This window comes from Heterodontus francisci, chromosome 38 (assembly GCF_036365525.1).
Source record: "Heterodontus francisci isolate sHetFra1 chromosome 38, sHetFra1.hap1, whole genome shotgun sequence".
NCBI classification, from domain to species: domain Eukaryota; kingdom Metazoa; phylum Chordata; class Chondrichthyes; order Heterodontiformes; family Heterodontidae; genus Heterodontus; species Heterodontus francisci.
The window spans coordinates 8,938,321-8,951,875 of NC_090408.1; the positions used below are offsets into that span (position 1 = coordinate 8,938,321).

At 46.7% G+C, this 13,555-nt stretch overlaps 1 pseudogene; it reads left to right on the top strand.

The window, feature by feature from the left end:
• The first annotated feature begins 204 nt into the window (after positions 1-204).
• LOC137352642 (U2 spliceosomal RNA) lies at positions 205-412 on the top strand (annotated as a pseudogene).
• Positions 413-13,555: the final 13,143 nt, after the last annotated feature.

Here is a 13,555-nt window from a genome sequence, read left to right on the forward strand (position 1 = left end):
AAATATCTCTGCTGTAACCGATGATTTTTGAGACACGTTGGCACGCTGAAGGCTCTCCCCTGCATGCTTGTAATAAAGATTTTGTGAGTTCAGTTCACTCTTGCCTCTGAAGTGGCTTTTGTCCCACAACAACTTGGTGTAGTCGGCAGGATCCACTGACGGTCCTGACTAAAGGAGAGTCCCCGCGGACAACAAACACTTTATGTCGCTTCTCGGACTTTTGGCTAAGATCAAGTGTAGTATCTGTTCTTATCAGTGCTTATTTGATTGAGAAGAGACCATGATCATTGCCTTTTGATCCTGGGGAAGCTTTGAGTAAAATGGCTAAAACCAATTTTCGAGCTTCGGGCCAGGGAGTGCGCAACACCGTTCGGGTGGTCGTGAAGGACATGCACCGGTCGATCGCACCTTCTTCATCAAGAAAATTCTCTTCGATTGCTGCGGATTTCAAGCGACGGACCTCTTCTGCCTGCAGGATTTCCCCAGCAGTGGATACTTCGACGTGACGTTCCGGAACGTGGCGGGATGCATCAAGTTCCTGAAGGTGTTCAAGGAGAAAGGGGACCGGGCGCCACTGTCGATCCTCACAGCGGATCCGCTCTTCACGCTTCCGTCACAACGGGACCGGGTGGTGACGATTCACCTCTACAACCCCCATGTTCCGGTGGTGGATGTACTCACCTTTCTCGCCAGGTACGTCGAGGTGGCCGGCAGCAGCACTGATGTCAAGGACCTCTTTGGGATTTGGACCAGCAAGCGGCAGGTCAAGGTGACAAAGAACAAAGAACAAAGATAATTACAGCACAGGAACAGGCCCTTCGGCCCTCCAAGCCTGCGCCGATCCAGATCCTCTCTCTAAACATGTCGCCTATTTTCTAAGGTTCTGTATCTCTTTTCTTCCTGCCCATTCATGTATCTGTCTAGATACATCTTAAAAGACGCCATCGTGCCCGCATCTACCACCTCCGCTGGCAACGCGTTCCAGGCACCCACCACCCTCTGCGTAAAGAACTTTCCACGCATATCCCCCCTAAACTTTTCCCCTTTCACTTTGAACTCGTGTCCTCTAGTAATTGAATCCCCCACTCTGGGAAAAAGCCTCTTGCTAGCCACCCTGTCTATACCTCTCATGATTTTGTACACCTCAATCAGGTCCCCCCTCAACCTCCGTCTTTCTAATGAAAATAATCCTAATCTACTCAACCTCTCTTCATAGCTAGCGCCCTCCATACCAGGCAACATCCTGGTGAACCTCCTCTGCACCCTCTCCAAAGCATCCACATCCTTTTGGTAATGTGGCGACCAGAACTGTACGCAGTATTCCAAATGTGGCTGAACCAAAGTCCTATACAACTGTAACATGACCTGCCAACTCTTGTACTCAATACCCCGTCCGATGAAGGAAAGCATGCCGTATGCCTTCTTGACCACTCTATTTACCTGCGTTGCCACCTTCAGGGAACAGTGGACCTGAACACCCAAATCTCTCTGGACATCAATTTTCCCCAGGACTTTTCCATTTACTGTATAGTTCCCTCTTGAATTGGATCTTCCAAAATGCATCACCTCGCATTTGCCCTGATTGAACTCCATCTGCCATTTCTCTGCCCAACTCTTCAATCTATCTATATTCTGCTGTATTCTCTGACAGTCCCCTTCACTATCTGCTACTCCACCAATCTTAGTGTCGTCTGCAAACTTGCTAATCAGTCCACCTATACTTTCCTCCAAATCATTTATGTATATCACAAACAACAGTGGTCCCAGCACGGATCCCTGTGGAACACCACTGGTCACACGTCTCCATTTTGAGAAACTCCCTTCCACTGCTACTCTCTGTCTCCTGTTGCCCAGCCAGTTCTTTATCCATCTAGCTAGTACACCTTGGACCCCATGCGCCTTCACTTTCTCCATCAGCCTGCCATGGGGAACCTTATCAAACGCCTTACTGAAGTCCATGTATATGACATCGACAGCCCTTCCCTCATCAATCAACTTTGTCACTTCCTCAAAGAATTCTATTAAGTTGGTAAGACATGACCTTCCCTGCACTAAACCATGTTGCCTATCACTGATAAGCCCATTTTCTGCCAAATGGGAATAGATCCTATCCCTCAGTATCTTCTCCAGCAGCTTCCCTACCACTGACGTCAGGCTCACCGGTCTATAATTACCTGGATTATCCCTGCTACCCTTCTTAAACAAGGGGACAACATTAGCAATTCTCCAGTCCTCCGGGACCTCACCCGTGTTTAAGGATGCTGCAAAGATATCTGTTAAGGCCCCAGCTATTTCCTCTCTCGCTTCCCACAGTAACCTGGGATAGATCCCATCCGGACCTGGGGACTTGTCCACCTTAATGCCCTTTAGAATACCCAACACTTCCTCCCTCCTTATGCCGACTTGACCTAGTGGAATCAAACATCTGTTCCTAACCTCAACATCCGTCATGTCCCTCTCCTCGGTGAATACCGATGCAAAGTACTCGTTTAGAATCTCACCCATTTTCTCTGAGTCCAAGCATAACATTCCTCCTTTGTCCTTTAGTGGGCCAATCCTTTCTCTAGTTACCCTCTTTCTCCTTATATATGAATAAAAGGCTTTGGGATTTTCTTTAACCCTGTTTGCTAAAGATATTTCATGACCCCTTTTAGCCCTCTTAATTTCTCGTTTCAGATTGGTCCTACATTCCCGATATTCTTTCAAAGCTTCGTCTTTCATCAGCCGCCTAGACCTTATGTATGCTTCCTTTTTCCTCTTAGCTAGTCTCACAATTTCACCTGTCATCCATGGTTCCCTAATCTTGCCATTTCTATCCTTCATTTTCACAGGAACATGTCTCTCCTGCACGCTAATCAACCTCTCTTTAAAAGCCTCCCACATATCACATGTGGATTTACCTTCAAACAGCTGCTCCCAATCTACATTCCCCAGCTCCTGCCGAATTTTGGTATAGTTGGCCTTCCCCCAATTTAGCACTCTTCCTTTAGGACCACTCTCGTCTTTGTCCATTAGTATTTTAAAGCTTACGGAATTGTGATCACTATTCCCAAAGTAGTCCCCTACTGAAACTTCAACCACCTGGCCGGGCTCATTCCCCAACACCAGGTCCAGTATGGCCCCTTCCCGAGTTGGACTATTTACATACTGCTCTAGAAAACCCTCCTGGATGCTCCTTACAAATTCTGCTCCATCTAGACCTCTAACACTAAGTGAATCCCAGTCCCAGGTAGATCCCAGTGGAGCCATCATCCACCCTCCCTCCAGCTTCGCTATCGGGGGAAGTCGAGGCTTCTTGGTCTACGCTGGGCAGCCCAGAGTTTGCTGCACCTGTGGCAAATCTGGTCACATGGCAGCCAACTGCAGCACGGTTGTTTGCAAGAACTGCAAGAAGGAAGGCCATCAGACCAAGGACTGTAAGCAGGCTAAGTGTTGCAACTTGTGCGGTGCGGCAGGCCATCTCTACAAAACCTGCCCCAAACGCTGCCTCAGTTATGCTCAGGCGGCAAGGCCCAAGGAAAAGCCGGGAGATGGTTCGACGAAGGCATCCGCTGTTCGAAAGGAGACCAGCAACCTTCTCCGCAGTGAGGAACTTCAACCTGAGAAGGATGGGGAGGCAGCTGAAACCAGTGACCCAGCACCTACCCAGCGCCCGGAAACCCCTCCTCCACAGACAGAATCAATGGAGGAGGAGGCAGCAGATGGACAAACAGGTCAGTGGCAAGTGGTCCAGAGGAAAACCACAAGGAAAAAACACCCCAAAGCAGAACAGGCCAACACCCAAACCAGTGGCAAGAGGAGGCTATCTTCTGAATCAGACTGCAACAACTCCTCTTCACTGGACGGGGGAATGCTGGAACGACAGCCCCTTCAAAAGAGGCGGCAGAACTCCGAGATGGATGATAAAGCATCCCAGCCCCCGGGCACTGGAAGCTGTGATGGGCCCGGCGTGCCCCAACCCCAATGCGCCACACGTAACGACGTGGCCAACGCATCCCAGCTCCGGGACACCGAGAGCAAAGACACGTCTGGCGCACCTGAGCTTCGGGAGACCGGGAGCTGTGATGTTTTCGAGGAGGAACAGATGGAAGCAGCTGAGGACAACCCAATCCCCTCTGCCTACAAGAGCCCCCGATGTCACCCGAGCGGAACAAACACTGCATGAAAAAGCAGGAGGGGTTTCTGAGCCCAACCAACGTGAAACTGCTTGCGCACACGATGGGTATGCAGGAACATCCCGAAGGACTGGGACTAGCAAGGACAAATGGTATGGGAAGCAACAAATAACTTTTAAAAATGGGTGTAAGAATTGCTTCCATTAATGTGCGTAGCATTAAATCGACTACGCGATGTGCTTCAACCTTGGATTACCTTGCCAAGGTCAAAGCTGACCTACTGTTTCTGCAGGAGTGTGGAATACCACACCTCAGCACCTACAGGCAGTGGTCACGATGGTGGTCCCACGGGCCATCGATCTGGTCGGGGGGTAATGACTGCCGTTCCTCCGGCCTGGGTATTCTGCTGCGGGGAGGTAACTTCACCATCTCCGAAGTTAAGGAGGTGGTGGGCGGTCGCCTCCTCGTAGTAGACGTGATGTACAACAACGCTCCGCTCCGGTTGATCAACGTGTACGCCCCTGTTCAATGCAGCGAGTGGCTGACCGTCTTCCAGCAACTCCCACTGCTGCTGGCGACGTCCAGGCCGGTCATCCTAGGCGGTGACTTCAACTGCATCATCGATGCAGCTGGACGATCCAGCAGTGACGACAGCAAACTGGACGCTACGTCCAGATTCCTAATGGAAACAGTTAAAGGTGCCAAACTGCACGACGTCTTCAGCAAACCTGCAGGCGGAGCACAGCGCAGCGCAAATACACATGGTCAAGATCGGACGGGTCTGCCCGTTCCAGGATTGACTTCCTGTTTGTGTCCCGTGCTGTCACGGTCGGATCCACCGACGTCAAGCCGGTGTTCTTCTCCGACCACTGCCTCTTACTGGCCGACTGTCACTTACAGGACGACCAGCGGGTTGGCAGAGGGACGTGGAAGCTCAATGCTACACTGCTGACCCCAGAGAACGTTGAGGAACTCAAAAGGGATTACAAAGGTTGGAGGACCGTGAAACCCCTCTTTGAGTCTCCAGTTCACTGGTGGGAAGCGATCAAGTAGAACATCAAGAGGTTCTTCATCCACAAAGGTGTTCAGAGGGCGAGAGAGAGACAGAGGGAAATGTCCCGACTCCAGAAAATTATGCAAAATCTACTCCGGTTGCAGTCAATGGGGGTCGAGGTCAAAGAGGACCTCCAAGAGGTGAAGAGCCAGCAGGCCTCGTTCTTTGCCAAGGAGGCCTCCAAGATCATCTTCCGGTCCAGAGTCCGCTCCATCGAGCAGGATGAGACGTGCTCGCGTTACTTCTTCCAAAAGGTACACAGAGAGTGCTCTGTTATCAGCAGCCTGAAGGAAGAAGATGGCTCGGTAACGTCTTCGCACTCCGACATACTAAGGATCAGAAAATCCTTTTATGCTGGGCTGTATGACGCGAAGCCCACAGACAGCAGAGCCTCCCAGTCCTTCCTGTCATCTATCACAGAGGTCTTAGATGACAGCAGGAGGGAGAGTTTGGACAAGCCGCTAACTCTGGACGAGCTGACAAAGGCTGTCGAGTCCTTCGAGACGAGTAAAACTCCCGGGAGCGACGGCTTACCGGTCGAGTTGTACTCGGCCCTGTGGGACTGGGTCAGCCCGGACCTGCTGGAAGTATACGAGAGTATGCTCCTGGCCGGCAGCATGTCAGAATCCATGAGAAAAGGCATCATCACCCTCATCTACAAGCAGAGGGGGGAGAGGGCAGAAATCAGAAATTGGCGGCCCATCTCACTGCTTAATGTTGACTACAAGATTCTGTCCAAAGTCATAGCCAGTCGAGTCAAATCTGCTCTGGAGTTGGTGATTCACCCCGATCAGACCTGTACTGTACCCGGCAGGAAGATCTCTGATAGACTCGCGCTACTCAGGGATACGATCGCCTACGTACGGGACAGGAGGGTGGACACCTGCCTCATCAGCCTGGACCAGGAGAAGGCTTTTGACAGGATATCGCACACCTACATGATGGACGTGCTTTCCAAAATGGGGTTTGGGGAGGGAATCTGCAATTGGATCCAACTGCTCTACACAAACATCAGTAGCGCAGTCTCAATCAACGGGTGGTAATCGGAAAATTTCCCGATCAAATCTGGAGTCAGACAGGGCTGTCCTTTCCCCCCAGTCTTGTTTGTTTGCTGTATTGAACCCTTTGCTGAGTCTATTAGGAAGGATGCGAGCATAAGAGGGGTGACAATCCCAGGCAGCGGAGGCACTCAGGTTAAAACCTCCCTGTACATGGATGACGTCGCCGTCTTCTGCTCGGATCCGCTGTCCGTGCGCAGACTGATGAGCATCTGCGACCAGTTCGAATTGGCCTCGGGAGCCAAAGTTAACCACGGCAAGAGCGAGGCCATGTTCTTTGGGAACTGGGCTGACCGATCCTTTGTCCCCTTCACCGTCAGGTCAGACTACCTGAAGGTGCTGGGGATATGGTTCGGAAGGGCCGGGGCATGCACCAAAACATGGGAGGAGCGAGTAGCCAAGGTACGACAAAAGTTGGGCATGTGGGGGCAGCGATCTCTCTCCATTGTGGGTAAGAACCTGGTCATCAGGTGCGAGGCGTTCACGTTGTTGCTCTACGTGGCGCAGGTCTGGCCCATACCCCACTCCTGCGCCGTGGCAGTCACCCGAGCCATTTTCCGCTTCATCTGGGGATCTAAAATGGACCGGGTCCGGAGGGACACGATGTTCAAATCTCTGGACAAGGGCGGGAAAAATGTACCCAACGTGGCCCTCATCCTGATGACCAACTTTGTGTGCGGCTGCATCAAGCTGTGTGTAGATCCCCAGTACGCAAACTCCAAGTGTCACTACGTGCTGAGGTTCTATCTGTCCCCGGTGTTGCGAAGGATGGGCTTGGCCACATTGCCGCGGAACGCTCCATGCAGTTGGGCCGTGCCGTACCACCTATCCGTCGTGGAGCAGTTTCTGCGGGAAAACACCTTTGACCACCGGTCCATCAGGCAGTGGTCTGCACGGAATGTCCTCAAGGCCCTACGGGAAAAAGAAACGGTGGATCCTGTCGGATGGTTCCCCGAGCAGACCGTCAAAGTCATTTGGCAGAATGCCTCATCACCAGAACTTTCAAACAAGCACCAAGACGTAGCTTGGCTGGTGGTGAGAAGGGCCCTCCCCATCAGATCCTTCATGCACACCCGAAGTCTCGCCCCATCCGCACAGTGCCCCCGCATTGGCTGTGGTGGGGAAGAGACGGTCGCCCACCTCCTCCTGGAATGTGTCTTTGCAAAGCAGGTGTGGAAAGAGATGCAGTGGTTTTTGTCGAGGTTCATCCCAAGCAGCTCTGTAACACAGGAGTCTGTGTTCTACGGGCTGTTCCCAGGGACGCACACCAAGACAAACATCAACTGCTGCTGGAGGACTATGAATTCAGTGAAAGACGCCCTTTGGTCTGCCCGAAACCTGCTGGTCTTCCAGCGCAAAGAGTTGTCCACCACTGAATGTTGCAGACTGGCACATTCCATGGTCCTGGACTACGTGCTGAGGGACGCACTAAAGCTTGGTGCAGCCACAGCAAAGGCTCAATGGGGAAAGACCACAGTGTAAGGTCCCCCCACCAAGCTGAACTGAGGGGCTGGATCCATGGGAATCCCCTCGAACTGTATCGTTGATATTTTCATTTGCTGTAAATGTGAAACTGTAATTGGCATGACAATAGTGAAATGGAAGGCTTGTGAAGAAACTCATGATAGTATTGAAGGAAACTGATCTCCCTTGCAATGTTTGTATTTTTTGGTGCTGTTTGAAACTGTTTGGCAATGTAATTTTTGCAGATTTTTATGAATAAAGTATATTTTGGAAATAAGAAAACAAAAAAAAAACCAAACACTTTATGTACATAAGGTGAGTACATTTTATGTAATACCACTCCATATTTAGTTAGGTCTGACTGACTGCGGAGGCCTCCTCAGGACCTCAAGGATTACAGCATATGAACAGAGTCAGAATGACTGCATGAGGAAAAAGGGTAAGTTGCAGCTAGTATCGCCAACACCTGACAGATAGGTTGGGGGAGGAGGCTTAGCGGGTACTGCTCTGAGGTGAAGAGCCTTGTGATTTGTGCTTTTGTGTTTAGGCACCTTGACCCGACGGACTGGTCATGGTGGGAACTCTTAACGGGTGTTCCCAAAGGTAAAGAGCCTTGTGTATAGGTTCAAGCACCCAGGAGAAGAGACAAGTTACAAGTGTTAGAAGGGCGAGAGCCAGAGTGGGAAAGTGAGAGGTATCAGGTTGAGGAAAGAAAATAACTTAAACAAGAAAATTTTAGTGAAATTTAAAATGAGTAAAAGCAAGTTACTGTCTTTTGTTTGAGTCTGTATGAATGTTGGAAGCTTCCATGAATTAATGTCTTTATCTGTGTAGCTTGTGGTCTGTAGAGCTAACAGCCATTAACCCTTTGTAGTCTGGCTTTAATGTTGAAAGTATGAGTCCGTTACTTGTTCTATTTTTGTACATATGTATTTCTGTGGGAACCTTGAGTCATATTTTGGTTGTGAACTAGTTGCATCTGTGTGTTTCTTGGGCTTGTGACTAGAAATATAACAGATTTTTGGTACTTTGAATTCATAAACTATTACAGGAATCAATATTTCTAACTTATTTGGAATTAAAAAGTATGAATGTGATTTTTGAGTGTGTTCATTTCAATTTAAGATTGTGCACTCAGAAATGGGATATAAAAACTGAATTACATCTTAAAGATGCTGTGGAATGTTTTATTTTTATTTTAAAAGTTGGTTTTGCAACTGTGAAAAGGCAATGAACAATTTTGTAAGAGATAAGCTTCAGCCTTGAAGGCTTGAAGATGCCTGGGAGAAATCCAATTTGAAGTTTTAAAACACTTTGCTTTAATTGAACCAAAGTTTAAAATCTGCTATTGCCTTTTTCTTCTTTGGCCTCCTTGTCTTGAGAGACAATGGGTAAGCACCTGGAGGTGGTCAGTGCCTTTTTGCAGTTTAAGTTATAGACACGTCTTACTGACTATTTTTAAGTATCAAACACCAGGAATTGGAAATTGGCTTAAGGGAGAGAAAGGATAAATTTATTTATTTGTTTTATTTAGAGATACAGCACTGAAACAGGCCCTTCGGCCCACCGAGTCTGTGCTGACCATCAACCACCCATTTATACTAATCCTACACTAATCCCATATTCCTGCCACATCCCCACAATTCCCCTACCAATACTAGGAGCAATTTATAATGGCCAATTTACCTATCAACCTGCAAGTCTTTGGCTTGTGGGAGGAAAGCGGAGCACCCGGCGAAAACCCACACAGTCACAGGGAGAACTTGCAAACTCTGCACAGGCAGTACCCAGAATTGAACCCGGGTCGCTGGAGCTGTGAGGCTGCGGTGCTAACCACTGCGCCACTGTGCCGCCCTTATGGCAAAGATTCTGTCTGTTTAAAGTTTGTTTAAGAGGCTGGTGTTACGTTTCTTGTTGTACGAAGGTTAAATAACTTACTCTTTAATTTCTTTGGTTTTATTAGTCATTTGAAAAGGTGCCTGAAGAAAGAACATGAAAGATGATGTAATTTACCTTTTCTCTTTTTTTTAAAAAAAAAAGCATATGCTATTCTGTTCTGTGTGTAGTTAATAAGCATTGGTCTGAATTAAGTTTAAATTATTAAGGTACTGACCTGTTAAGTTGGTAAAACTGGAATTTCATTAGTGGCCACGATGAACTTCCAAGTTATCATGTCATGGTATGAGGGAGTCTCTGATTACAGATTTAAGGCTCACTCATATAACATTAGCAGCTTTGAATTTTAAATGACTGCTGTGAATTGGACTTTGGAATCATCCTGGTTGTATCAAAACAAATCCTTGGGTTAGAAATCTCTTACAAAAGATGTTAAAAGTTTGGAAACAGTTGGATTTTAATCTAAAATGCTGTCTTCCCTGATGGAGATGTTTTCCTTCGATGTTTAAGGGGATAATCAAATTTAGAAAAACAACAAAAAAACAGTCTATGTGGTTTCTATGAATATAGAGAAATAAATTTCTGTTGGGGAGAAATTGATGGAACATTAGCAAAACCTGTCAATCCAGCAGCACTGTTATTTGAATTTGGGATAATTTTGAGATGCAAAAAAGTCCAGTTTAATTTAGCAAGCTACTTTTGAGAAACTAAAATGCCATCTAAAATAAATAACAAACAAACAAAATATGGTAATGCCTGTAATCAAATGGAAATGTTTGATTTCTATTCTAAAGATATTATGAATATTGGACTTTAAAGTTTCTCCAGGGCTCATGAATGAAATAGAAATATAATTAATGGGAATTGTAAGTTAGATCTGACCAATGCAAGAGCTAATAAAGGAATTTTGGGGCAAACAATGGCAAAATTAGAACTCAAACCATTACATTAATATTGTATAGAATTTCCAAGAATTTCAGAAATTTCCAGTGAAAGTCAGGAAAGTATAGCTAAGACTGGTAATGTAATAGCTTTCTCTTGGAGATATTTGAATCCCTGCCTATGAGTTTTTTTTTAACAGAACCACATTTGATAGTCTGGCCACTACCTAAGACATCAGGACCATGCAGGGGGAGATAGCAAAGACCTCACACAGACAACATCCCTTTTATTTGATCTTGTGATTAGATCACCTGAGAATTGAAATTGTGTGGCATGATATTGGGATACTGGTGTAACAGTGCAGATGTGATTTGTTACATGTGAAGCAACTAACATGCAAAATGCATGGTGAAATGCACTGAAGAACGTGTATCAGACATGCGTAGCAACTTGACCAACAGCATGACATGAAATTGTTAATGTGGCCAGTAGAGTGAGACAACATTTTAAATTATCAAGACATTGAAACATACTCCGTAGAGAAAATGACTTTACAATAATAGGATAAATTAAACACATCGGTAATGGTCAGAGGGAGTAAAACTAAAATTCAGGGAGACAGCTGAAGGGGAGGGAAATTAAAATAATACTTAGCAAGAATTATCCACGAGATGAATACAGGTAAAGAGAGAGCTGTAGAATCTTTTAATTCCATGTATGATGGAAGGATTGTGACATTGTAATGAATGTAATGTGACCAGTGTGATTGGGCCATGGATGTTGCCATCCCAATTAGGCAAGCTAGACTCAAGGAGGGGGAATGGTTGGGTATTGGTACAATAGTCAGTACAGCAGCCTAGAATAGAAAGGACCACCACCTCACAGGAACACTTAGTAAAAATGATACAGAACAATGACCATAGAATGTAGGAAATACAGCGGCTAGGCGAATCCCAATGGTAGGAGACTGTATATAATGTAGGACAACACCCATGGCTCTGGATGCTGTCCATGTTTATAATACTAATCCAGGTCATAGAAGTATTAGAAGTAGGATTCTGCATGCTTTGCTATTTGAGGCGCCTTGTGCGACAACTGCGTTACAAGAAACAAAGCTTAGAGCTCGCCGCTTTTCTCGAAAATAATCAAATAGTGAATGAGGGGTCGGTAAGGATATCTTCCCTTCAACTAGGGGAATTGTAAGATTGTTAGGTTACTAAAAAGTTACTAACCAGAATACTGATATTTTATAATAGCTAGATTTTAACAAACGACTAATTTATTATCATCAACTAATATTTAGCTTTATTAGAACCTTACTGTGCCTTCTATGGCACAGTATAGGCAATATGTCAAAGTAGAGGGAGTCTGGGAGTTTATGTCAAGTTTTAAAATGCTTACTTGCAGTGAAAGGGTGAGACCTTGAGAGCAGATGATGAAAACAGCTTCTGTGAAAACAAAATGTAGATTTGCCTTGCAATGAGATAAGGGACCACAAAATGTAAAAGTATTGAGATAAAGAGGTTAACACAAAGGGCTATTACCTAAGTAAATCTGAAAGGTTAGCAACTGCTGAAGAATTATTCTTGATTGGTTAAGAAAGACATAAAGGTGCTCATGGGGAACCGACCTAGACTGTGTGGTGCGTGGGAAAATCTGCAGATTAATTTTACAGGGCTCCTGCCCAAGAGCAAAAGGAAAACCTATTGTCTGGTGATAATAGATCATTTCACTAGGTGGGTAGAAGCATTTCTGACACGAAAATGGAGTGCAGACACGGCTACCAGGATACTGGCAAAAGAAGTGACACCACGGTGGGAAGTTCCCCAACAGATAGATTCTGACCAAGAAACCCATTTTACAGGCAAGGTTATGAAAACCACATGCAGACTACTGGGAGTAAAACAAAGGTTTCATATACCCTACCACCCCCAAAGCTCGGGAATGGAAGAGCCCATGAATCAAACTTTAAAAATTGCTTTCCCAAAAGCAATTGCGAGTACAGGTAAAAATTGGGGAGATGTACTCCCAGCAGTACTGATGAGGCTATGGGCCACTCCTAATAGAGCAATAGGACTGAACCCTTATGAGTTAATGACTGGAAGGGCTATGAGGCTCCCTGAGGGGTTTGTGACAGGGAGTGGTGAAAAGGGACCACACAGTGGCACAGTGGCGCGCACCGCAGCCTCACAGCTCCAGTGACCCGGGTTCAATTCTGGGTACTGCCTGTGTGGAGTTTGCAAGTTCTCCCTGTGTCTGCGTGGGTTTCCTCCGGGTGCTCCGGTTTCCTCCCACATGCCAAAGACTTGCGAGTTGATAGGTAAATTGGCCGTTATAAATTGTCCCTATTATAGGTAGTGGTAGGGAAATATAAGTACAGGTGGGGATGTGATAGGAATATGGAATTAGTGTAGGATTAGTATATAAATGGGTGGTTGATGGTCGGCACAGACTCAGTGGGCCGAAGGGCCTGTTTCAGTGCTGTATCTCTAAACTAAACTAAAAAGATAGTATTACATGCTTTGTGAGGGAAATGTGCAAGCAACTCCAAGGTATGAAAGCAGAAGTGAAGCAGCAGCAAGACGCCACTGACAGGGATAGAGAGGGGCTCAAGCATAAACTGCCCGAGCTCCCTGAGGTAGGAAACAGAGTAATGGTACAAGTAGTGCCGTCAAAACCAGGACTGGCACCTCGCTGGACAGGGCCATATATAGTTCTGATGGCCTGTGATATGCGTGTGTTTAGACACGCCAGGGGGAAAGAGATGGGAATACTGGTCTCTTAATTATTTCATTTCAGGTAAACCACTAGAGCAATGGCAGCCTGGTGGTCACCTTCTTGGTAGTCACAGCAGCATGGGAGATACCCACTGTGCACATCAACAGGAACACCTGTCTGCATCCTGGGCAGTACCTACAACCGCCTAAGGGAGGTAAAGGAGAATGGCTAAAGAAATGGAATGGGCTGAATTTTTATAGCTCACTACCAATCTTGGCAGCGAGCTTCCAGATCAGCGCACATGCGAGATGTACGCTGTGGAGCCCCCGTGATATTTCACGCAGTGGCTCATTAACATGAAAGGGCGG